Genomic DNA, 23,636 nt, shown 5'->3' with positions numbered 1-23,636 from the left:
TTTTGTTTCCTGTATTTCTGCGGGTTCTCACTCATGTTGTCTTGAGGTACCTTTTCTCTTTGATTGGATGCTGGATCTTATATTTGAAACTGTTGTAGAAATAACTTGAGGTCTTGCATTTAGTTATATTCCTGTTAGATCACACTGTTTATGAAGGCTTTATACCATGTTTCAATTTCTGATAGTGCTATTTATCCTTGTCAGATTTTTCCTGGTTATGACCCTTAGGATCAATTTTTATCAATTCAGTTCCAAACCTCCCTCCTTAAAAAAAAAAAAAAAAAAACACTCTGTTAGGGGCACCTGGGTGGCTCAGTCGGTTAAGCATCCTACCCTTGATTTCAGTTCAGGTCCTGATCTTAGGGTTGTGAGATTGAGACCTGTATCAATCAGTCTCCTTGCTGGGTGTTGAGCCTGCTTAGGATTCTCTCTCCGTTCCCCACCTGCTTGCATGTGCATGTGCTCACTCTCGCAAAATAAATAAATAAATAAATAAATAAATGCCACAATGGTCCATTATTATTTTACTAAAGATAAATGCTAAATTTATGCCTCAATTCAAAATGGCATCTTCCAGTGCCGTGCCAATGTTGCGTGTTCTCATCCAAGACTCTACCAACACTTAAAAAAATGTTGTTGGGATTCAAAGAACTATTCTTTGAGATCATAACAGAAGTCATGATAAGGGTGTGGTTTAATATATAAATAATCATTTTAGATTGCCTCATGTATAAAACATGGTAACTTTATAAATGATATTGCGATATTAGACTTGTGGCCTCTTCATTCTCTAGCATTAGCTTTTATTTTTATACCTCTCTCATCTTGTCCCGTACTGGGGCCATGTTGGACAACCCCAAACCCTGACCTTTATCTTAATTCTGTTAGGCTAGCCTGCATTTCTTCAGTTTTGTCGGACACTGGATTGCAATCCTGTATCCAGATGTTTTTGCTGCGCTGTTCACAATTATTAGGTGTTACCCAGCAAGCGTGCTGACTATGCTTTTACTGTCATGGAGGCAGAGATGATAGAGCGTAGTGCTTAAGACAGTGGGATCTGGTGTCTCACGGAACTGGCCTGAAGTCCTGGCTGGGCCTCTTTATGAACTTGGGCTACACACTTGGCCTTTCAAAGACATAGTTTCCTCCTCTGGGAAATGGATACAAGTTCATCAAAGAAATTGAATCTTCAACAAAGTATTGTGATCCTTAAGTGGGAGAACTTACAGTAAGGACAGTAACATATCCAGTGCTCACGAAGTGTTTGCTCTATTGCAACATTGTACAGATCGATCCTCCCAGAAGGGGCAGAGCTTTTCAGTCTCTCTCCATGGTGCCGCCAGCGAATAGCAGAATAACTAAGCTCTGTGGTCCTTGCCAGGTAGACACCATTCGTGGCACTTTACCTCTGCAGGCTTTTTGGGTTTGTTGCTTTGCTTTGGTTTTTGTCATCATTTGCACTTTACTTCTGTTAACTCGGTGTATCCTTAGTAGTCAGAAGGTGGATATTACGATTAAATGTAATATGTGTAAATGAAGAAACTGAGTTACAGAGAGGTTAAATGATTTACACGTAATCATAAGCAACACCTTATTTACATATATTTAGATATAATTTACATGTGATAATTTACATAGTATATAGTTTATATCATTATGATTATATTATTAATTTAATATTAATTTATATAAGATAAAATAATAATTTACATATAATAATAAGTAATAATGGCTAGGATTTGAGCCAAGACAGCCAAAGACTCTGAATGACATTGGCCTCAGAACAGGCTTCACGGTTCCGTTGCTTCCATAATGCAGAGCAAGAGCATCTACTAGGTTCCATTCCAAGAATGAGCCTGCAGCTAACCCGAAGGTCTAATTGAACAGTAGCAACCTCTCCAGGTTCCTGTTTGCCCTTTCGTCCTCTTCCCTTGTCTTTCCTTCAGTCCTATCCTTTTCATTCTACGTCTGTATCATTTATCCTCCACTTTTCCTTCAGCCTCACCCTGGGCCATGGGCTTGCTCTGCAGACGGTGTGAGCTGGGGAGGGGGGTTAGGGGACCTAACACCTGCTAGATCTCAGGCATTGCATTGGGTGCCCTCATATCCATGTTCTTGCCCCCATTTTGCAGTCGAGAAAACTAAGGCTCAGAGAATGTAAGTGGTAAGCTACCCACATTCACTTCGTTGGCTAGTACCAGCATTACTCTTTGTGCCCAGGTCTGTTTCCAGAGCTTGCTCCCTTCACCAGGGCCGATCAATAGTTGTATGCACTGGTCCAGCCCTGGTGGTTGTTAAAATACTGAAATCTCCCTGTACCTCTTGGTGGATAGCTGCTCTTCCAAGCCTCCCGCATGAACTCCTCCCCACCCTCCCCACCCCCCCGCCCAGCCTGGCCTCCCTGAACCTGCCCCTAAGCCAGCAAGTAAAAGGTGAATGCCCACTGGAGCCCGGGCATCAGGGCCGAGCTCCAGCACCAAGCCGGCTGGTAGGTGTGTGTGTGTGTGTCAGTGCCCTTGTGGTCCTCTGGCTGTGAACCTCGCTGTCCTGGAGTATCAGGTATCCTGCTGAGTACTACTTAGCATCACTGGGGCAGCTCAGGATGAATGAGAACATAACTTTGCCGCTCAGTAATGAAACTGCCATGTGGTATCAGATCAGAAACGCTGTGGAGGCTTAGCTGAATTCATTGCCTCCTTTGACCAAGTACGGAGCGAGGAATGTTGCGTCTGTGGACAGACGGATTTTGTGTTCTCACCAAGGCTGAGATTGCTAGAGGAAGTGTTTCCAGCCCTGTCTCCACTCCCAGCACCCAGCCTACACTGTCTGCCACTATGCCAGGGCCAGCCCTCCTTCCCGGCATTCAGCCTCTGGGCTCCTTGCTTGGAAGCTCTTCTGCCTCTTCTTCCCCAGCCTCCTTTCTGCCTGCTGAGAGGATCCTCAGGCCTCAGAGGCCCACAAGCCTGGTGTTACTTTTAGAATCATTTCCATTGCACTAGGGCAAAAAAGATTTTTGGGTTATGAACATCATTCCTAACATTCTTCCTTTGGAAAAGCCATTCTATGTTTCAAAAAGCAACTTAAAAATGAACTTTTCTGAAAAATCAGATACTTTTTCTACTATTCTAGAAGGAAGCTGAGTGTGGTAAATTTTACTCTTTCCCAAAGGCTGTTGATTCCTTCTTGTTGTTTTGTGGTTGAAGATAAACCCATAGATGTGTTCCTTGTGCTGTTTATTTCTCCTGCTTTGAAGCCACGCTTTCCCCAATCTCCAGAGATTCCCTGTGTCCTTGTTAGGAGAGTCTAAATAGCTGTAACATATAGACTCCAAAATATCAGTGGCTTACTCTGTGGAAATACATTTTGCAGCCCTGGTGGTCTGCGAGTTGGCGGGTGGCTTACTTCTATGAACTCATTTGGAGATCCAGACCGAGAGTGGCTCTGCCTTTTCCAACACAACCATGTCCAGAGCTGCTTGGGCCTCACTATCCCAGTCAGCTGGAGGAGGAAGGAGCCTAGAAGAGTGGGTGTGGTAGGTTTTAGGGCCAGGCGTCATGGTACACACCCACCATTTCCTCTCTATCCACTGGCTCGCACTAAGTCAAATGGTCACACCTGACTGCAGTGTGGGAACCATGGTCCTAGAACATTGTATGTCACCTGTTCTGGAATTTACATAAAAACAATAAAATTTTTAAAAAAGAAAAAAAAAAAAAGAAGGAGACTTGGTAACAGAGCCGCACTGGGAGGAATGTTTTTACTTCTCTGGGTTCGGCAAGTTCGAAGAGTGGACCGGGGGAAGGTTAGCATGGTGGTGAGTTCACCAAGGTCTGCCTGCTGGACCCCGCCTTCTCTGGGTACCATCATGCCTGCAGTGGTCGAGGCCTCCGTCTGGGCCTAGCTGACTGGCCATGTGACCTTGGGCAAGTCTCCTGCCTGAATCTCAGTTTTTTTATCTAGATCAACTAGTGGATAGCTGAGGTATTTCACTGCTTCCAGATGGCATGGTTCTAAGAATTTGGCCTCTGGAGATCCTACGGGGTAATTACAGCAAGTCACAAAATTTAGAGAGCATTTTATAGTTGTTATAGCCGTTCAGTCTTCAGGTAAAAAAAAGAAAAAGAAAGAAAACTCCACAGATCATCAGGGTGTTGTTTAAATGCTGTGTTTGAAGCGAAAGGATTTATTTAGAGTCAGCCTCATTGAGGGGTGAACAACTCAGAGGTCAGCAACCAAATTAAAATGAACTTTTAATTCTAGGAAGGACTAAAGGGGAGCCTCCTGGATGGCTTAGTCGGTTGAACATTGGGCTCTTGATTTCAGTTCAGATCATGACTTCAGGGTCCTAGGATCAAGCCCCATTCCAGGCACTGTGCTCAGCGGGGAGTTTGCTTGTGAATTCTCTCTCCCTCTCCCTCTGCCCCTCCTTGCTGCTTGTGTGCATGCGCACACGCTCTCTCTAAAATAATAAATCAATCTTATTTGTTTGTTTGTTTTTTAAAGGAAGAGCTAAAGAATGCCAATCTAATATAACACATGGACCCCTTCACTCTGGATAACTTAAAACTGCCTGTTTCTGCTACCTTATCATTCAACTTCACCTTCTTTGGAGTAAGGGATTTGGACCTTCACACACACCAAATACAATTCTTACTCCTTGCAGTGAATTCTTCATTGATGTTGCCTTGTCTGAGAATAATACTGCTTCTGAGCCATCCTATATATTGAGCCAATACCATACCATATGGAGAAAAAACATCTGTGAAACCACTTTTAGTTTCTAGGGAGTAATTGTAAGTAGAAAGGAGATACTGCGTAGGCAGGTTATATGTCTGTGTATATGTTATCCACTGTATTGTAAGGAGCACTGTATTGTGCACCTAAAACCTTCTGTAGGCTTCAGCCTGGACAGGGATGTGCCTGGCTGTTTAAAAAAAATATTAAGAGCTCATTTTCTCAAAGCGATGGGCTAGGCATCATGTTAGCATTTGGAATATGACCATTAGCTTGGGCTACCTAGCATTCGGTGATCTTCTAAATCTAATGCCATGCGGAATTTCAGTGGGACAGGATGTAAGCGTCTGGGACTACACTTGGTAGGATTTGGGGCAAAGGAATGAAGAAAAAGGGGCCTTGGTTCTAATAAAAGCTGTTGTATCATTTATCAAGACATTAAAAAAAACAACTCTGACTCCCCGGTGTATCACGTTGAATACATTGCCTCTTACACAATAGGCTAAATGAATTACCAGAGAACTCGGTCCACAAACTCGTCCAATGAGGAGAATTACTGGAACCCTGTTTAAAACGAGTGATTTCCAGACCATTCCTTTGGTGGTGCTGATGCAGAAGGGGGAATCTGATTTGGACAGGCCGTCCAGGTACTGGGGAAGTTTGAAAAACTACTACGGTGCAGTGGTCCCCAGCCTTTCAGAAGAGGGCGCTATGAGGGGGACCATGGGGAGAGGAAGTTGTCCCTGCGTAAGGCCCTGGGGCAGAAGGTCTGGGTGGACATCTAGCACAGTAATGATGGCTTGGTGCAGGCCCTCCATTGGTATGTGTTGTCAGTTGAAGATAAGGTTACTTTTGGGAAATGAGGGGGTTCTCTCTCAACCTGAGGCAGACAGGGAGTGGCCAGCCATGCTCAGGAGACCGCTGGGTGACATGGAATTAGAGCTTGGAGGAGCGGGATCTCAAATTTAATGGCGCCCACCTCCTTGACCTGGGGCAGCCTCAGGTCTATTTCATGTAGGCTCATGTTATCTTTGAAATTGGGAACATTCTGAAGTCCCGTGACTTTAGAAGTACCTTTCTTGGGGTGCCTGGGTAGCTCAGTCGGGTCAGCATCTATCTGCCTTTGGCTCAGGTCATGATCCCAATGTCGTGGGATCGAGCCCTGCATCAGGCTCCCTGCTCAGCATGGAGCCTGCTTCTCCCTCTCTCCTCACCCTCCTTGTTCTCTTCTCTCTCTCTCTGTCAGATAACTAACTAACTAACTAAATAAGTAAATAAAATCTTTAAAAAACAAACAAACAAAAAATTCCTCTCTTGATTTGTGTTCCAATGGGCACTGTCAACTTTTACCTGTCCGGTTTTTGGCGGGGGGGGGGGGGGCTTCCAAAGGAGAACCACCCCTCCCTCTGATGGTCACATTTTTTTCTTTAATTATGTGAATCTTACAATCACGGAGCCAGCAGACCAGGTGGTCTCTTTCTAGTTGATTTTGTATATCTTTAAATCTAGTGGGTTTTGAAGATTAGTCTCTCTGGGGACTTGTTCCCTGCATTGTAATCTGACTATAGATTGTAAAACATAAAATTGATTTAATAATAGCTTTTAAAGTGAGAAAATATATACACTGGCTAGTTGAGAGATGTTAAAATGTAAGATTGCATGTGTAATAGAGTGGGTTTCAGGCTATTGGGTGTACCAAGCCTTGTGGGCCACTAATAAATGTTACTGACCAGATAGATGAGTGGAGAGATTTCTGGTCTCCTAGTGGGGGGAGCTCTCATTTTAAGATAATGGAATAATGCCAGAAAGACCAAGCTCTCAGCTTATCTCTGAGGAGACTTTTTTTTTTTTTTTTTAAGATTTTGTTTATTTATTTGACAGAGACAGAGAGAGAGGGAACACAAGCAGGGGGAGTGGGAGGGGGAGAAGCAGACTCCCTGCTAAGCAAGGAGCCCGATGCGGGCTCCATCCCAGGACCCTGGGATCATGACGTGAGCCAAAGGCAGACAGTTCACCTACCGACTTAACTACCCAGGCACTCCTGAGGAGACTTTTTTAAACAAGAGACTATCTCTGAGACTCAAGTTTCCTTCACTGAAAGTAGAGGAAACCTTCACCTGGTTGTTGGGAGGATTAAAACCAGATACATGGTCTACTTTTAATTTATTTTAAGATTTTTATTGTTTTAAGTAGTCACTACACCCAACATGGGGTTCAAACCTACAACCCCGAGATCAAGAGCCTTACTCTACTGACGGAGCCAGCCAGGTGCCCCGGACTTAATGCAGTGTCCAGCCCATAGCCAGTGTTAAAAATATGGGAAACAATGAAAGAAAAGGGAATGGCATCAACTTTGGATTTGTTACGGTGGTCAGCAAAGGGGACCTAGATCATTACAAGGCACAAAATGTATTCAAACTTGAGGTAGGTGAGGTCACCCCGAGGCTATACTGGGAGCCGGGAGACCCAGGGCATGTGTCATTCCATCCGAGGAATTGGGTCATATCATGAGCTCTGATTAGTTTTAAGAAAATTCAACCCAGCAAGGGTCCTTTGAGCTCTGTTGGTCCCATGAAGGTGGGAAGAGAGTGCAGGGCCCTGTAAGAACTTTCCCGTCTGGGACACCTGTGCCCTGGGAAAATGCATGAAGCCATGGCGCAGAATTTCCACACCCTTTCAGTTTAAGGTCTGACCTTAGTGAGTGCTTCATGCATTTCAGGGGTTTTCTGCACTCTTCATGGAGGGGATTCAGAGTCTGCAGATGACGTTAGTGGAACCTTCTACTCCATGACTCGGGCCATGTTAGCAAATTCCTGGCAACTCTGAAAGTTCTCAGTGGTTGGTTTGTGTTTTGACAACATCGTTTCAGCCGACTGGTCTGGTTTTTAACTGTTGTGCCCCTGTGAGAGTCGGGATAGCAAATGAGAACAGGGTCCTGCCAGAGCTAAGTGCCTGGCTATGGGTGAATGACTCACAGACCGACGTGTTGATCCACCTAACATCTATCATAAATTTGACCAGAAAGAAAGTAAATGTTAAAAACTGCTGGAAGTACAGTTTGACCCTTGAACAAACAGGTTTGAACTTCATGGGTCCACTTATACATTATTTTTTTTCCCATAACCCAGGACGGTACTATAGATTTCTTCTCTCTAGCATACTCGATTGTAGGAATGTAGCATGTAATATACATGACATACAAAATGTGTGTTAATTGTGTGTTATCGGTAAGTTTCAGTTCAACAGTAGGCTGTTAGTGGTTAAGGTGGGGGGGTTGTTCAGAAGTTTTACGTGGATTGTTGGCCTTGTAGGGGGTCAACATCTCTAACTCCCACATCGTTCAAGGGTCAGCTGTATATAGATTGAAGGAACACCGAGTTATCTATTTCATTTGTGTTTTGGTGTGCTTGAGAAGCAGAGCGAGGGCGTATTTTGTGCTGCTAGCAGGAATGAGGAATTGAGAAATCAGGACCAAGTGTTCTTTCTACCCAGTAATAAAGGGCCTGACTTAGCAAAACAACAGAGATCCTGCTTTTGTGCCACCAAGAGTTTTCCTGATTTGGGTGGGACCTGAAGGATGGCAGAGGGGATATTTCATGAAACTAAAAAGAACTTTGCTGAATTAAGATTTCTTTTGCTCTTGTGTTGGTCACTTGGATGAGCAGAGTTAGATCCTGTATTTTATGGTTAAACAACTCAGTCTTCCCTGGGCACTCTTGACACATTAAAACAATTTTTTTCTTTTTTTAGATAAAATCTTCAATGTTCACTTCAGATTTTCTCCCTTGACACTCTCCTGCACTTTGGGGCTTAAATTTAACCTTCTAAACACGTTAAAAGTTAAATAAGAGGTGAGGCGGGGGCACCTGGGTGGATCAGTGGCTAAGCGTCTGCCTTTAGCTCAGGTCACGATCTCAGGGTCCTGGGATCGAGCCCCCCATCGGGCTCCCTGCTCAGCAGGAAGCCTGCTTCTCCCTCTCCCGCTCCCCCTGCTTGTGTTCCCTCTCTCTCTGTCTCCCTCTGTCAAATAAATAAATAGGATCTTAAAAATAATAATAAAGTGAGGCAACAACTCAAAACCATAGAGAGATGGGCGGTGTGTGATGAACTCCCGAATAGAACTGTCCGGGCAATAAGGCATTCACAAATCACAGGTAGCAGAAGACCTTGTTTATGTCTGCTGGTGAAGTGCTGGCCAACTGCTGGTTTTCTGTTTTGAAATTCTAGGCACATCGCTTCTCGGCCTTTTGGCTAAGATCAAGTGTGAAATTCTAGGCACATTCATTCATTCATTCATTCAGCAAATACATATTGAGCTACTAGGATGGGTCCCGTGCTGTGCTACATGGTAGGGATACAGAAGTGAGCAAACAGGGGTGCCTGGGTGGCTCTGTCGGCTGAGTGTCTGACTCTTGATCTCCTCAGGTTGAGGGATTGAGCCCTGAGCCAGGCTTTGTGCTCAGGAGTCAGCTCGAGGATTTTCTCTCTCTGCCCCTCCCCCACTGTGCTCATGCATGTACGTGTTCTCTTGCTCTCTCTCAAAAAAAAAAAAAAAAAAGAGGTAAGCAAACAGGCAAGGGTCCTGCCCTCATGGAGATTATGGTCTGATTGGAGACAGCCAGACAGTGAATACATAAACTCATTACTGTTTAATTACAGATCATGATAGTCCTAGGAGAGAAAGCTTACACTGAGAAGTAAGAAAGAATAGGGGGAGAGGGAAGCAATCAATCTGGGGTGTTAGGAAAGGCTCCCCTGGGGAAGCAGTATTTGACCTGAGATCTGAAGAATGGGGTTTACCCCCAAGTGCTTGTTGAAGTAAGACTCCTGCTGGCCCACATTAGTAGCACCCTTTATTTCCATAAATAATTAGTTTGGAGGCTGGAAATAAGAGCCAAAACACAATTTATACTTGTTTTGCCTTCTGTACATCAGGAGAAACTCAGTTTGTGACGAGCATATGCCTCCATGCACGCACAAACGCACACGCGCTTTCTACTTACGCATTCTGCTCACACCGCATGCACAGCTTCCCCAGCCCACTTTGTAGAGGAATTTAACATTTTTTTGTAGGAAATTTATCCCAGATCCCTAGCAGGTCTACCTTTACTTTTTTTCAGAAGCTCTTAGGGAGGCTTTCAGAAAGGTGAAACTTCTTATCACCAAAAGCTTTGAATGCCCTCTTCCTGAATGTGACCATGACTTCCTAAGAAGTCCATGGAGCTCAGGTGACCGTCTCTGAGCTCTCATTAGCTGGAGTGTTTGCTAGTGCGAATCATACTTCCCACGTGACATCACAAGTTTGCCCCGGCCCTTTGCCTTGCTGAATCCTGTTTCCTGGAGCTCATCGGGAAATAGTTGGGGTAACTTTTCAGCTCACGCTGACATCATCGATTAGAGACAGGATAATATGTGGTCTCAAGCAGGACCTGCGGAATTAGACTGCCTGGGTTGGTGTCCTGGCTTTGCCACTGCCTACCTATGTGGCCGTGGACAGCTCATTTCTCTGCGTAAGTGTAAGTCTGGGACGTTGTTACCTGACACCTGCTGGGTCAGATGTGTTTTTGGAATCTGGAATATTTCAGATTTTAGAAAGATAATATGTCACAGGTACTCTACTTTGCTTAATGCTACTTGCCGGGTCTGGGGCAACATCCTATCATCAGACACATCATGATTTCTCTAGCAAAGCCTGTGGATACTCAGACGTACTGGAAGAAAGGAGGTCTGTAGAGTCTTGTTTGAGTCTGGAGAGTCTTTATTTGGCTGCTGGATGATTTCCCAAACGTAGCTGGTTTTCAGAGTTGTAGTATCTCCCTTACAGGTGGCACGTATGTCTTGGGGAAGATTCAGTGGGAAGACATACGTGAGGTGCTGAGCCCAGCAGGCACCCAGCAGGTGTGGACTGTGATTACAAAGCCTACTTGTTTGTTATTACGAAGCCGTCGTAGACTGAGTAGAAATTCAGCCTACATGTCAGTTTCTTCTCTTCTCCCTCCCCGCTAGTGGGCCTTGACTGTGTGTGAGGTACAGTGCTAGGTGCTCCAAGAAGACAGATGGTGAGCAGACAGGGCCCCTGCCTTGAACTTCAGTCATGGCACCTACGGCCATATACACGGCTTGCTCTTCGTCCTCTTCTTTTTTTTTTTTTAAATGATTGCTTTGCATATTTTACTTTTTTCTAGGTATTTTCCATGCCAGGCTAGTTGAATTCTGTTGGAATCAAACCATCCCCCAGATATACTATCGTGCTTGGTACGTTGTCGGACTGCATTTTAAAAGGAAAGAGGACAGGAAATCATGACATGTGACCCATATAACTAGAAATCGTTCTCAGGCAGGAAATTCGAGTGAGACCATCACGGGAGGAAGTATAGCTCTGTTGAATGAGCACTGATGGCAGGACCTAGGGCAGGTGTTACTGAGCAGCACTCCTGCCAAGCATATTCCACGAGCCAGACACTGCGCTGGGGTCTGAGATTATAGAAATGAATGTGGCAGGCTCTGTGCATCCTTTAAAGTGAGCTGGTGTTGGCTGATGTTCATGGTTTCTGTGTGAGCTGGGAGAAACCAGCCAGCCTCTCTGAGCTTACATACTTACCTTCAGAACAAAGGATAGAGGGGCACCTGGCTGGCTTAGTGGATAGAGTGTATGACTCTTCATCTTGGGGTTGCAAGTTTGGGGTTGCAAGTTTAGGTTTAGAGATTGCCTAAAAATAAAATCTTAAAAAAAATCTTAAAAAAAGAAAAAAAAAGAGTCAAAGACTGGAGTAGGTTATAAGTTTTTTAAAGCCCCATTTTACCTTCAAAATCTGTGGCCCTAAAGAATGGCTGAACTGGCTTGCTGGTCAACCACTGTCTACCATTCAGGGATTCAAGTTCAGGATAGACTTTTGTTGCAATAAGAGAGGCTTCATGTTCAGGTAGACCTTAAGAAGGATTTGTTGACAGGGACGATGTGTTGGAACGTGTTTTATCCGGGTTATTATCTCGGCAAACAGGGATAGTTCATTTCTCAAATAATGAGTATTGACTAGTTTCAGACCCTGTTTTAGGAGAGAAAGCCCCTTCCATGGAGCTAATATTTCATTAAAGCACAGAGACAATAAAAAGTGATAAAAATGAATACATGATGTAATATCGGATAGTTGTAAGTGCAAAGAAAAAAAATAAAGATAGAAAAAGGAGAGAGAGTGCAGGTTGATGATTGGAGGGCTGTTTTCAAGGAGTGGTCAGGGAAGACTTCTTGGAGGAGGTGATACTAGAGCAGATACCTGAATTGGGTCAGAGAGAAAAGAAAGCGAGACAGGGAAGGCTGAGAAAGGAAATTCCAGGCAGGGGTGGCCACAAGTGTTAAGGCGGGGAGGTGAGAAAGAGTTGGCAAATTGAAGGAACAGCCAGGAGGCTTGTGGTGTGCTTGCCGGGGGCGGGGGGGGGGGGTAGGAAATGGGAGAGGGGCAGAAGGGAAGCAGACAGAGCCATGCAGGCTCCTGGAGGGGAGCCCTGGGAAGGACCTTGGATTTTATCCCAAGTGTAAGGAGAAGCCATTGGGAGGTTTTGAGAAGAGAAGTGACATGATAGGATTTTTTTTTTTTTTTAAAGATCACTCTACTAGAATATGGATTCAGTAGTCATTTATCAGGAGTTCTTATAACCCTGGTGTAAGCTCATTTAGTCCAACCTGATACTGTACTGTATGTAGACTCGAACTTTTAACAGCTGAGATAACAGCATCTGTATCCATATCTTTTCTCTCTCTATTCCTTTGACAAAAGGTCTTGTATGAAGATGGATTGCTTTCTAAGGGGAAAATGTTGCCATTTTTTAGTTAATGCTTGTACTATCTTTTATCTTTATTTATTTTTTGAGAGAGAAAGTGGGGGAGGAGGGACAGAGAGGGAGAGAGAATCTTAACAGGCTCCGTGCCACACATGGAGTCCAACTCAGGGCTCCATCTCACAACCCCGAGATCATGACTTGAGCTGAAATCAAGAGTCGGACGCTTAGCTGACAGAGCCACCCAGGCGCCCCATCTTTTATCTTTCTTAGTGCAACTTTTTGAAAGATGTGCTGTTCAGTCCTCCTTTCCTTCCTTCTTTCTTTCCTTCCTGTCCATTTCTTTCTTCGCTCCCTTCTTTCTTTGAAACAGGTGCTTGATGTTCTGTAAGACCTCTCGATGCCCTGCGTGCCAGTGTCCGTAGAAACCCATGTTCGGGGAGCGTGGCTTGGCAGTGGCGGTTTTCTTTCATTGTGCAAAGATACCTCGGGACTATCGTACAAAGGTCGGTGGAACTGAAATTTTCAGTTCTGTTTTCTCTCAACACCCGTCTTGTTCGAGATGTACGTTGGCTTCTGGTACACACTGATGCTGTGTTGCAAAAGTGAAAGTGTGTGCTAGAGTATGTTAAAGTTAAGCCACAATTTCAACTGCAACCAACCGTCTCTGGAACTTGCCAGCCTCAAACCATGTGTGTTCCGTGGTAACCCCGTTTTCTTAGGTATTTAACACTCGGGTGTGACGAAACCCGTGATGCCCCCCGGGCACTCTTGTGGTCGAAGTGGCCCTACGCCCACCTTCAGTTCCCTTGAGAAATGTCTGTGGGCAGGCTGGGATCGCTACTTAAGTTTGTAACTGTCCTGTTTGTGCTCAGGAAATATAAATCAGAGCCACAAGAGGGCAGCTTGTGCAATCAATCTCGGGGTAAGTGCTGCTCTTTAGACAAGACATACGGGGGGCGGGGCGGGGAGACCTCTGAATTGTTCAGAATGTTTCTTGCATAAGGAAGATTTTTTTTTTTTTAATGTTATTTGCCAGCTTTGTCCGTTGAAAGAGATGATGTTTTTGGAAATGGAAAGATTTAAGGCAAGTTCTTGCACACAAATCTGTTTTCTCCTCCTTGGTCTAGGTATCGGTTTCCCCTTGAATGCCCCTTTTCCCTGGTCTTCCAGCCCTCTATCTGTTCTGAAATATAATTTACATATAATAGAATTCACATATATTTTTTTAGTGATAATGTGGAACACGTAACAGCCATGGATCCACTGCCCCCAGTTAGGATAAAAAAAATTTACATCTCTGGGGCACCTGGGTGGCTCAATGGGTTAAAACCTCTGCCTTTGGCTCAGATCATGATCTCAGGGTCCTGGGATCGAGCCCCGTGTTGGGCTCTCTGCTCAGCGGGGAGCCTGCTTTCCTCCTCTTTCTCTGCCTGCCTCTCTGCCTACTTGTGATATCTGTCTCTGTCGAATAAATAAATCTTTAAAAAAAAAATTTCCATCTCTCTAGAAAGTTCTCTCATGCCCCTTTGCAGTCTCCTTTTGCAAGTCCCACATCCCCTTGAGTCTTTAATTTTTGAAAAACATTTACCTGAGACAAAGCATTTTTATAAATTTAATGTAACAGTCGTGCAAATATTCGGACTTTTCTAAGAGGTTGTGTGAGAATTCTGGGGACCAAGGGAGTCAGAGGCAGTGCCTTTCCAAGGCAATTATGTAAGTCTTTACTCTGCCATTATGGTTGTTTTTTTAATCTGGCTCACACGGACAGGGAGCACTGTCCTTAATTGCACAGGCATTAATTATCCATTTGTTCTTTAAAGTTTATTTATGCTTTCATAATAGCGAACATTTATTGCACTTAAGTACTTACTTGTATTAATGAGCTCAAGAAATCCTACCCCTAAGGGGAGCACCATTATCCTCCATATTTACAGATGTGGAAACTGAGGTACAGTCCCATGTGCCTTTGATGGATAAAAAGAATGAGTGGAGTTAGTTTCTTGATGTGAAGTGTAAGAAAAATGAAATTCAAAGTTTCTTAAGAAATGCATGATCTCATTGATCAAAGTAGTTCCTGGCTTAAAAAACAGTAACAACAACAACAACAAAAAACCCAGCACTTCTCTTTACAAACATAATGTCCCTGGGCAGTGTCACCCATGGCCAAGGTTGAACACCAGGATGATTCTCATCCTGCCTCCCTGACCTTGACCACCAAGTATCCCTGTGTCTGTTTCCCTGGTTCCTGCCGTGATGGGTCACCTTGCCTATGCCTCTTCTGCCTTGTGGTCAGAGCGATCTTTCCAACATGCGGTTCTGGTAATGTCACCTTCCTGATTAAAATTTTCCAGTGGTTCACCGTGCAATAAAATGTGAACTCCTGGTTCCTGGCCTTGTTCAGCTGTAGTCCTTGCTGCTTTCCATGGCCCACCTTTAGTCCAGCTAGTTGCTCTTCTCCAAAGATGCTGTGCTCTCCTGTCCCCACAACCCAGGGACTGGCTGTTCCTTCTGTCTGGAAAACGCCCTCTCCTCCTCCATTATCCCTCTCTGCCAGGCCCTCAGAACTTGGCCTTTAGCTTCCTCAATTAACCTTGACAGAGTTGGAATTGCCTTCCTCTCCCTCTTACCCGGTCCCTGGGTATTATAGCCAGTGGCACATTAGTTTGTAATGGTCTCCCACCACCTCTGTGCATTGTGAGCCTAGCCCAGTGCCTGGATCCCCCATCCAGACCATTCTGTACGGTAGAGGCAGAAAAGATGCCTATTTTATTCACCACTGCTATGCCCACTGTCTGGCACAGAGCCTGCCCTGTAGGAGGTGTTGAATGAATATTGAGAGCATGAAGCGTGGGTGTTTTTAAATGTCAGATTGCACTGGGTTAGCCCGGGAATTGCAAACTGAAGGGTCACCAGCATAATCAAGCCATGGACCTATTCCATATGGCCTCCCAGTATTTTCGATAACTGTAGACAGAGCCTTCCGTCTCCTGTTTACCATCGTCTACCCTACTCCCATCACTTGCTCTGAGTTTACTTCCCTTGTTTGTTACCTGCCTGGTCCTGGACATAAGGTGGAGGGGAGCAGGGAGCTCTTAGTTTGCTACATTGTTCTAACAAAATGCCACAGTCTGGGGGGCTCAAACCACAGAAATTCATTTTCTCACAGTTCTGGAGTGCTGAAGGCTAAAAGTCCAAGGTCGAGGTGTCGGCATGTTGGGTTTCTTCTGAGATTTTTCTTCTTGGCCTGCGGACAGCCGCCTTTGTCCTCACATGGTGGTCCCTTGGTCTGTGTGAATGTGTCCTAATCTTCTCTCATAAGGACATCAGTCATAGTGCACGAGGGCCCACCCATAAGAACTCATTTCACCTTAATTACCTCTTTAAAGGGCCTGTCTCCAAATACAGTCACCTTCTGATATACCGGGGGGTCAGGACTTCATATGAATTTGGGCGGCGGCGGGGACCTTCCCTCTCCTAACAGGCAGAAACGCAAACTTTCAGCTACGGTGGCCTTTGCCTGGTGTCTGATGTGCGTTTTATAACAAGTTAATGAAGGCGAAGGCGGGAACCATCCGCAAGCTGTTTGCTCACCCAGACAGGATCGGGACGGACACGTCGTGCACCTGCTCGGACACCTGATCTCTGCTACGATCACCTTGACCTTGGGACCATATTCATGTCTCTTTAAACAGCTGACCCTCAGTTAAAACACCAAGTAGAATTTAGGTGCTTTTCGGTTTGGAAATATATAGCTTTTCCTCGTGTGCACTCCAAAAACCAACATAGTGGCTGCACCCCTTTTCTTTTCTCCGGGTTCGGAGGCCAGTAGAGGCCCAAGCCGTGTCATGACATGGCACCGCTTCCATTTGCTGTGAGCAAACAGCCCGGCCCTTTATTACCCTTGAAACCAGCACTCGTGACACAGATTGGACTCCGAGAAGCAAGTCAGATGCCAAGTTTCTGTGGGTCAAAGTTCCTTCAAACACTCTGTGTTAATCAAAAGCTCAACCTTAGTTAATTAGGCCGTTTTGTTGGGAAGAACTTTGGAATAGACGATTCCTGAGTTGGACGCAGCAGAGCTCACAGTCTTTTGTTTCTTCGCACGCAGTTGTGGACTCGTGGTCTTTCTTGGAGGGCGCAGGTGTGAGACTCCTGTTGGCTCTTCTTCCTTCCTGGAGTGGTGGCCTAATAAATCTGCTCTACAGAGCCTAGCCAAGCAAATGCATTTACTTAAAGATGAAGCCGAACAGTTCTAGAATATTCTAGGGCTTTCAAAGGTGCTGGAACACTTAAAACACTAACAGGTCACAGTGCTTTCAGATTTTTTTGAGTGTTTGGTGATTGACCCTAAAAGACCACAAGTGAATGGACCCCTGCCGAGGGAAATTTCAGGGATGGTAATGATCATAGCTGTCCTTCGCTGAGTTTTCTCTCGTACAGGGCCCCAAGGACTTCGTATCTGTCATCTTATCTATTGTCACGATGTCCTTAATAGGTGGGTGATATTAGGCCCATATTAGACGAGAAAGAGAAGGCTCAGAGAGGTTGAATAAAATGTCTAGGATTGCCCAGCTAGCAGGCAGTAGATCTGAGTTTTGAGCACGTGGGCAAACCTTGGAGCTTCCCTTCCCTGTTACACCCCCTCTCTCGACATTTCCCCCTCCTCATCAGAGTCAGATTTTCTTCCTTGAATGTTCTTTTAGTTCATATGAACCCAAATAGCAGTGCCGAACTGGCAGATGTACGTGCCCTTTTTTTTCTCTCTATGTATTTGGGCCAGTGGAAATTTCCTATATGGCCCGGTTATGTGGCTTTCCTTGTGCCATGCGCACACATGAAGGGTGTGTGATGTTAATGAAACCCCGCATTTCTTCTTACCCCCCCCCCCCCCAATTACACTGAGTGGTCCTAGTTGCGCACTCCTTGTTAGCCGTCTCTGGGTCAATAGTATCATCCTTTCCATTTCACAGTTCAGGTAACAGGCATTTAGGGAACACCTTGCATCAGGTCACCCAGAACTTGCATCAGGTCACCCAGAAGAGATCAGCTCTTCCTGGGCTCACTGACGAGGTTTGGTAAGTCAGGCTGGTTCCGTCTTCACCAGGGCTCCAGTGAACGTAATCCAGGGGTGGAAAAAAGTAGGTGAATATTACATAGTGACATTCAAATGCTAATCCTGTATTATTATTGTTATTATTATTTTTAAAATCAGCACATACTGTTTCTGCTTCTGGGTGTTTGCTTAGTGTCACTAGGCCAGAGTGCTCTCTCTGTGCACGAATGGCCCAGAGGACTCCCACGATCACAAAGAATGACAGGAGCTACATTTGAATGACTTTGCTTAAACTCTTCTCATACTGCTTTCTTCCTGTAGTTTTGAGGGCATTTCATAACTCTAGCATGCATTGTTCCTCCACCATTGAACATGTCTGAAACTGGGATGTGTCCTTTGGAGAGTTAGAGTCAGTGAAATACCGCCCTCCTCTGAATAAAATCCCCAAATGACCAACATTATGTGTTCTCTGCCTCCAATTTTTCACAGAATACAGGTTTTTTTTTTTTTTTTGCTTTGTTTCTGTTTTTTGTTTTTTGTTTTTTAGGTAGGGAATGAATATTTTCTTTCTTTTTTTGGAAGATCTTATTTATTTATTAGAGAGAGGGGCTAGCGGGGTGAGGGGCAGAAAGAAAATCAGACTTCCCCCACCCCACCTCCACCCCTGCCCCCTCTAAGCAGGGAACCCGTTGCGGGACTCGATCCCATTGCGAAACTCGATCCCATGGCGTACCTGATCCCAGGAGTCCAGGATCATGACCTGAGCTGAAGGCAGACACTTAACCGACTGAGCCACCCAGGCGCCCCAGGAATGACTATTTTCATGTTAAAGAGCAAATCAATAAGAACTTTGTATTTGTCAAAGAAAGAATTTATGATTCTAACACCGAAAGAAAAACTAATTGTTTTGGTGACTTCATACAGTGCTTTTGAGATTCGTAGCCCTGGGATTGTATAAGCAATGGTGCTGGCCCTCGGGACAGCCCAGGTGAGATTGTGCAGCCCCGTCCCAGGCAGCTAGTCCCCAAATCAGACACTCTTATCCAAAGCCAGGTTCCCCTCCAGTAATCAACATTGTAGGATTTGCAACCAATACTTCTTGCTGTGCCCTCAGAATGATTTGTCAGCATCCATTTATCTTTGAATGAATCCAAATCTGCACTCATGTTAAATGCATGGGAAAAGACATCTTTCTAGAGTCTGTGTCCTAGAATGAGCAGGATTCCTCCAGCCACGTGGATCTGGTTTATATAGGCTTGAAGATTTGCATAAGCTTTATGTTACAGGACCCCACGAGGGGTAGTACATGAATCCCGAAATCAGTATGGATACAGGAAAATTGGTTAATAAACATTTTCCAAGCACCGACTGTGTGCCAGGCTCCGTGTTAGGTATTGGGTAGTTAAGAGATTAAGACAGAAATGTTTGATTCTGCTCTTGGGAAGCTGGTCTAGTAGTCCAGGCAAACATTAAGTGAAAAAGAATCAGGGGACCTGGGTGGCTTAGTTGGTTGAATGTCCAACTCTTGATTTCAGCGCAGTTCGTGATCTCAAGGTTGTGGGATCGAGCTCCACGTCCGGCTCCGCACTCAGTGGGGAGTCTGCTTGGGATTCTCCCTCTCCCTGTGCCCCTCCCCGTGCTCTCTAATAAATCGATCTCTCTCTTTTTTTAAGTGTCATGAGTGGGCTGAAGAATAGTAAGGAATTCAGGGAGTTTAAAGCAGAGGACCTAACTTAAGTAGGAGGTGTGAGTACCAGGGAAGGTTTCTTGGAATGTAAGTGGTGTTTTAATTGCATCCCGAAGAAGAAACAACAGCTTGCCAGGCAGAAGGAGTTTGGGGGCAGTGGTAGTAACTGTACCAATCGAAAAACCTTTGTGAGGCTCTCAACTTAGGAGAGTGTCAGCTTGAAGGAGTAGGCATGAACCTAACTGGGCGAGAGGGAGAGGGAGAGAGGGTTTCCGAGGAGTAGAGACCTGTCGCAAAATAAGGACCCAGTCAGGTTTGTGGAAGGATCCTTAAAGCCCGTTAGAGATTGATTTCTAACTGATCAGATTTTTTTGTTTTTGTGGTTCCAACATAAATTCTTCCTTCTCTATCAGGATTATTTCCTAGAGCTGGATCCCAAGTCCCATTTTCTTGCCAAGCCCTTGAATTCTCTCCAAATCTATGTTCTTAATTTCCGTCACCACCATCCCATAGGAAGAGGATCAGGAAGGGGGATCATCGGTATTATATATGATCCCCCCCACCCCACCCAAATGCCAGATTAAAAAAAAAGTAGACGACAGTTTAAATAGAACAGACAGAGACCAGCTACTTGACCCTGCTTCCGTTATCGGACCATGAGGAGATTCTCAGGTTTCAAATCTTAGCGTTCTAGATTGACATTTCTATTACGAGTACTATTGAGCTGAGGCACTTTGGTCAGTAAACTAAACTGGCAGATTCAGAAGTTCATGCGTGCACATGTACAAACACACATATATTTACACACACAAGCCCAGTTCCATTGAATTAGCCATGCGAAGCTGGCTCATTTCTGAATCATGGATGAATTTGATGTGGTCATTTTTCGAGAGTTGTGTTTAGTTCAGGGGGTGACCAGAGCTAGGCAGATCTTTTTTTAATAGGCTTATAATCTTTTTTGGCAATCAATCAATCAGTTTATTTATACTTATTTTTATTTATTTATTTATTTATTTATTTATTACCTCAGTCTAAGGTAAGATTGGTTTCTTTTCTCCATATAGAGGAAAAGAGAATCAGTCGCCATGAATGATATAAAGAAATTTGAACTTTTAGTATGAACTTTTGGTGACCTCTTTGGCCAATCCTCTTCAAAAGGTAGGGTCGAGCTTATTACCTGATTTTTCTCAAGCCACAGGAAGTTGTGCTTCCCCAGCAAGATATGGGCATCAGAGGTTAGATGGCGAAGATCCCCAAGAAAGGCAAAGGCGGAGAAGATGATGGAGTTCCTGATGGAAACTTGACATAAGATAGAAAGACATTTTGAATACTGACCCTTTTCTACACATCGTAGTCTAGCTTCCCCTTCCAAGTGAGTTAATAGATTAAGAAGTGGATATTATTTAACCTACAACTTGAAAATGCCAAGTTGCTCTTGAAAAGGAGGAGGAGTGGGTTGCAAAAAACATTGCTTTCTGTGGTAATGTGCTGTCATGTTTCTGAATTGTAGCTCTCATTTAGTCAGTAACAGATTTCTTAGCAACGCTTCTTCCAAAATCTCTGAAAATGATCTTCCCATTATTATTATTATTATTTTCCAAGAAGGCAGACTGTAACTCCAATGGAACCTAGGTCATCTCCTAAATGTCGCATAGCCCATGTGGTCCATATGAAGGAAACTTGCTGAAAAACATACAAAGGTCAGGCAGATGAGTTGAAATAGATTCTCTTTTGTTAAATCAGCTACAAATAGGGACCTGTGACAGAATGACCCCAGTCTGTTCAAGGCAATCTCCAAAGGCAGGTTTGAAACATAACTTTCTCCTTTCTCACCTGAAAAATAGAAGGGATGTTTTCCTCTTATGTATTACTTCTTACTGTTTGCTTTGTGCTGTATCACTTACTACTACACGGGGTGGGGGTGGGGGGTCCTGGGGTGGAGGGAGGGTCTGGAATTTGATTTGATTCTAGTTGATAAACCTACAGAGGACCCCCACAAGAAAGATCCTGGGGCAGGTGCATGAGGGTTACAAAGATGCTCAGATGTGACTCTTGCTCCAGAAGAGTTTAAGAATGAAAGTTTAGAGGCGCCTGGCTGGCTCAGTCAGTAGAACATGTGATTCTAGTTCTCATGGTCATGAGTTCAAGCCCCCATTGGGTGTAGAGCTTCTTGTGGGGGGGTGGAGAGATTGAAAGTTTAATCATTAAGAAGAAATATTAACGATAAAACAAGGGGGAATTTGGGGCACCTGGGTGGCTCAGTGGGTTAAGCCTCTGCCTTCGGCTTGGGTCATGATCCCAGGGTCCTGGGATCGAGCCCCACATCAGGCTCTCTGCTTAGCGGGGAGCCTGCCTCCGCCTCTCTCTCTCTGCCTGCCTCTCTGCCTAAATTGTGATCTCTGTCAAATAAATAAATAAAATGTTTAAAAAAAAACACAAGGGGGAATTAGAACAAGCAACATCATAACTCAAATATTTAATGGCATTTTTGAAAATGCAATCGAAATTAGTGGATCTCTTTCCTCACCTATATCCAGATGTACCGGAGAGTGCACCCTCTCATCAGGATCTCTTACGCTCCTTTTCTTTTTTTTGATATCTGACCCAGTTCAACATCAGTGTTCATTCAGATGTGAGGCCCGCTGGTATTGAGAACTTACACAGAAGTAACCGTAAAGTCCTTTCCAGTTTATAATTATCAATGTGTAATTACCATAGTGATAAAATCTAAAGAACTTTCCGAGACTTCTTGTTGGAGCATTTGGGCCCTACTCAGGCTTTTAGCCTCTTATAGACACAGTCAAGCTGGGACTTCCTAACAAGACATTTCCTGGAACCAAGATGATTCTGAGATCTGTTTCCTGGACCCAAATGAACATACGTTTGGAGAAACTGGTTTCAGAGGGAAAAACTGGTTTCCACAGGGAGTTTGTGGTTCATCCCAAGCTGGATGATTTCCCTCTTTTAAAATTATTTCATTCATATGGGCAAAAGTTTCATAGAGCCAGTGTTCCTTTGGCAGCCTGGTCCTTGGTGACTAGCTATTTGCAAAACAAGGTGACCCATTTTCAAAACCGAAAAGGTAGAAAGGGGATATGGGCTGTGACTCAGCCAATAACAGACAGGGCAGGCAGACAAGCGGATGTCGGCCGACAAAAGGAGGACTGTCTTCCTAAAAGGAAGATGTTTGTCCCCACCATGGACAAGGAAAAAGAAAACTGTGGGCATCAACACAATGTGTGTGTCTTTTGGCAGAATAACAGGTCGATGGTGGCCTTATGCTTCGTGGGAGGGCATTTGGTGCTCTGGAAAGCAAAGAGAAGGAGTACTCCAAGGTCATGAGGCTGACACCTGTGGCTAGGCAAATTTCATGGGTGACAATGAAGTGTCAGCCCCAAAGTTTCCAAGAACAAAGTCTCTAGACCAGTCATTAGACATGCATCACAGTCACGTTGAGCTGGAGCCTCATGTGGGGGTGCGCATTGGTGCAGACAGGTTCCCCCCAGCTGTGTGCGTGGTGGCCACGGCAAGGGCAAGCGGGAATGGAACATCTGACGGGCACTTCAGCCATACCTTGGGGATGTCTATCCCCAGAAGGTAACAGTAACAGAACACCTGCATCGCTTTCATCGAGAATGCCAAAAATCAGTGTCTGCAGAATAAGTGAGGTCCTTTTGAAACTAAGACCAAAATCAGCAAAATACAAGGGGCATCTCAAGCAAACGATGGCGTGGTGATAGAGAAGGCAGGCTCTCACAAAAGAGGGGCCCGACACAGACTGGGGCTTTGCATCTAGGGGTGTTGGTGATACCTCCTGATTTTGTTCATTTCCGCAGGTGCGGTCACTAAGGGATTCTTAAGGTCAGAAGACATCGTAGTTAGAAGGAACCCTAGAGATGATGGTGAGGGAATATAATGATAATGACAGGGAACATTTCCTGAGTGCTTACATGAGCTCCAGGCACCAAAGAAGTCTTTTACTTACCCTGTCTGTTACTTAGATGGCCTTATTCCATTCCCACAAAAAGCCGTGGAGAAGGTGTTGGGATACCTACTTGGCAAATGAGGAAATGGAAGTATGAAATAGAATATGTAACTTGCCCAAGATGGCACAGTTAGGCATAGGGCAGAGCTGGCCCACACACCTAGGTGGGGCTAGTGGCTTCGCAGAGGGCCGAGAGAGCCTCAGAAAAAGGCAGGCTCGTTGACCAAATCTCATTGACTGGGCCGCATCCACCTGCTTGAGTGGAAATGATGAGGGGATGTAGTGAAAATGACAAATCCTACTTACTTAAATACTTACTTAAATAGTAAGTATATGGAGTCTGCTATGCAAATGATAAAGTGTCCCGGTGGGTACCTTGCTGGCCTCCACTTCCCCCT

This window comes from Martes martes (genome assembly GCF_963455335.1).
Source record: "Martes martes genome assembly, chromosome: 2".
Taxonomy (NCBI): Eukaryota; Metazoa; Chordata; class Mammalia; order Carnivora; family Mustelidae; genus Martes; species Martes martes.
This window is presented reverse-complemented; position numbering follows the sequence as displayed.